At 47.8% G+C, this 3,377-nt stretch overlaps 1 protein-coding gene across 1 annotated transcript in view; it reads right to left on the bottom strand.

The window, feature by feature from the left end:
- Positions 1 to 3,377, bottom strand: part of CUNH7orf61 (chromosome unknown C7orf61 homolog) — a 7,234-nt gene that overhangs the window by 1,959 nt on the left and 1,898 nt on the right. The gene's annotated exons all lie outside the window — the stretch shown is intronic.

Here is a 3,377-nt window from a genome sequence, read left to right as displayed (position 1 = left end):
CTTGTTGCCCAGTCTGGAGCGCAATGGTGCGATCTCAGCCCACCACCTCCCAGGTTCAAACAATTCTCCTGCCTCAGCCTCCCGAGCAGCTGGGATTACAGGCATGTGCCACCATGCCCAGCTAATTTTATATTTTTAGTAGAGACGGGTTTCTCTGTGTTGGTCAGGCTGATCTTGAACTCCCGACCTCAGGTGATCTGTCCGCCTTGGCCTCCCAAAGTGCTGGGATTACAAGCGTAAATGTTGTCCTTCTATACCTACACTCTTCTGCCCCTCTCTCTGCGGCTCCTGGCAACTTTGGGCCACTAATATGTTTCCCATTTCTAGATTTTTGTTATTTCAAGAGGGGTAGATGATATACATAAATGGAATCATTCAGTATATAACCTTTTAGGATTGGTTGTTTTCACTCAGTATAATTTCCTCAAGGCCAGGAGTGGTGGCTCACGCTTATAATCCCAGCACTTTGGGAGGCCGAGGTGGGTGGTTCACATGAGGTCAGGAGTTCAAGACCAGCCTGGCTGAGATAGTGAAACCCTGTCTCTATTAAAAATACAAAAAATTAGCCGGGCATGGTGGCATGCGTCTGTAGACCCAGCTATTCGGGAGGCTGATGCAGGAGAATCACTTGAACCTGGGAGGTAGAGGTTACAGTGAGCCGAGGTCTCACCACTGCACTCCAGCCTGGGCAACAAGAGTGAAACTCCATCTCAAAAAAAAAAAAAAAATTCCTCAAGATTCACCCATGTTATTGGACATATCAATAGTTTGTCCTTTCTAGCTTTTTACATTTTTATTTGTGTGTTTGTTTTGTTTGTTTGTAGAAATGGGGTCTTACTATGTTGTCCAGGCTGGCCTTGAACCCCTGGGCTCAAGCAATGCTCCCACCTGGGTGTTTAAAAGGGCTAGGATCACAGGCGTGTCACTGCGCCTGGCTAATTTATCCCTTCTTATTGCTGAGTAGTATTCTGAGGTTTGAAAATATCAGTTTAACCATTCACGGACTGAAGGACATGGGTTGATTTTGGCTGTTACAAATCAAGCTGCTATGAACAACCACATTTAGATTTTTTGTGTGGACGTAAGATTTCATTTATCTGGGATAAATGCCCAAGAGTACAACTGTTGGGTCATATGATAACTGCATGCTTAGTTTTACAAGAAATGACCATTCTTGGCCGGGTGCTGTGGCTCACGCCTGTAATCCCAGTACTCTGGGAGGACGAGGCAAGCGGATCACCTGAGGCCAGGAGTTTGAGACCAGCCTGGTCCAATATGGTGAAACTCCATCTCTATTAAAAATACAAAAATTAGCCAGACGTGGTGGTGGGTGCCTGTCATCCCAGCTACTCAGGAGGCTGACAAAGAGAATCACTTGAACCTGGGAGGCAGAGGTTGCAGTGAACCGAGATCAGGCTGTCAAAAAAAAAAAAAAAAAGAAAGAAAAGAAATGACCATCCTCTTTTCCATAGTGGCTGTGTCATCTTTTTTTTGAGACAGTGTCTCTGTCACCCAGATTGGAATGCACTGGCACAAATATAGCTCACTGCAGCCTTGACCTCCCAGGCCCAAGCGATCCTCCCACTTTAGCCTCCCAGGTAGCTGAGGCTACAGGCATGCATCATGCCCGGCTAATTTTTTACTTTTGTAGAGACAGGTTCTCCCTATGTTGCCCAGGCTGGGCTCAACAAGCTTACAATCCTACCCGCACATACGAGTGCTGGTGAGCTTTCGAAATCAAAATCTGATCACGTCACTCCTCTGCTCAGATGTCTTCAAGGGCTCCCATTACTCTATGGGTCCAATCCAAAGCTCGAAACGTGGCAGCCCTGCCTTCTACCAGCTGGCTTTTGGCTTTAGGATCATTCCATTCCAAGCCACACACCTTGGGCCAGCTCTGCACACATCTGCTATTATTTTTTGTTTGAGACAAACTCTCATTCCATTTCCCAGGCTGGAGTGCACTGGCACAATCTCGGGTCATTGTAACCTCTGCTTCCTAGGTTCAAGTGATTCTCCTGCCTCAGCCTCCCAAGTGTCTGGGATTATAGGGATGCACCACCACATCCTGCCATTTTTTTTTTTTTTTTTAGACAGAGTCTCGCTCTGTCACCCAGGCTGGAATGTAGTGGCATGATCTCAGCTCACTGCAACCTCTGCCTCCTAGGTTCAAGTGATTCTCCTGCCTCAGCTTCCTGAGTAGCTGGGATTATAGGTGTTTGCCACCATGCCCCGCTAATTTTTGTATTTTTAGTAGAGACAGGGTTTCACCATGTTGGTCAGGCTGAATTTTTGTATTTTTTTTTCTTTTTTAAAATTTTTATTTTGTTTTTACAAAGATGGGGTTTCACCATGATGGCCAGGCTGGTCTTGAACTCCTAACCTCAGGTGATCCACCCACCTCAGCCTCCCAAAGTGCTAAGATTACAGGCATGAGCCACCACGCCCAGCTGAATTTTTGTATTTTTTTAGTAGAGGCAGGGTTTCACCATGTTGGCCAGGCTGGTCCTGACCTCAGGTGATCCACTTGCCTCAGCCTCCCAAAGTGCAGGATTACAAGTGTGAGCCATCAGCCTTTCTTTTTTTTGAGACAGAATCTCTGTCACCCAGGCTTGAATACATGGCACGATCTCGGCTCACTGCAAACTTCACTTCCCAGATCCCAGCAATCCTCTCACTTCAGCCTCCTGAATAGCTGGGACTACAGCTATGAGTCACCAATTCCTGGCTTATTTTTATATATTTTGTAGAGATGGGGTTTCACCATGTTGCCCAGGCTGGTCTCGAACTTCTGAGCTCAAGTGGTTCTCCTGCCTTGGCCTCCCAAAGTGTTGGGATTACAGTCGTGAGCCACTGTGCCTGGCCACACACCTGCTGTTCTTACTCCCTGGATACCCCCCCCATTCCCTCCACCTTCCCCTAACAACCCCTTCAAGCCAAGCTAACGCCTTCAGGCCTCAGCTTTACCCTCACTTCTGTTAAGAAGGCCTTGCCTGACTCCTTAGGTCTGGATAAGATGGCTCTCCACTGGGGTCCTACAGCCCCCTGGACAACGTCACATTCAACAATGTCTGGATACTGAACTAGCAACGCCTGTTATCTCATCTGTAACCCTGCAAGTCCGCAAGTCTTGTTCAGTGTTGTATCTGGCTAATTTAAATTAGCCAGGAGTGGTGGTGTGTGTCTGTAGTCCCAGCTACTCAGGAGGCTGAGGCAGGAAGACTGCTTGAGCCCAGGAGGTGGAGGCTGCAGTGAGCCATGAATGCGCCACTGCACTCCAGCCTGGGCAACAGAATGAGACCCTGTCTCAAAAAAAGGAAGGAAGGGAGGGAGGGAGGGAGGGGAAAAGGAAGGAAGGAAGGAAGGAAGGAAGGAAG

This window comes from Cebus imitator, unplaced genomic scaffold (assembly GCF_001604975.1).
Source record: "Cebus imitator isolate Cc_AM_T3 unplaced genomic scaffold, Cebus_imitator-1.0 Scaffold82, whole genome shotgun sequence".
NCBI lineage: Eukaryota > Metazoa > Chordata > Mammalia > Primates > Cebidae > Cebus > Cebus imitator.
This window is presented reverse-complemented; position numbering and strand designations above follow the sequence as displayed.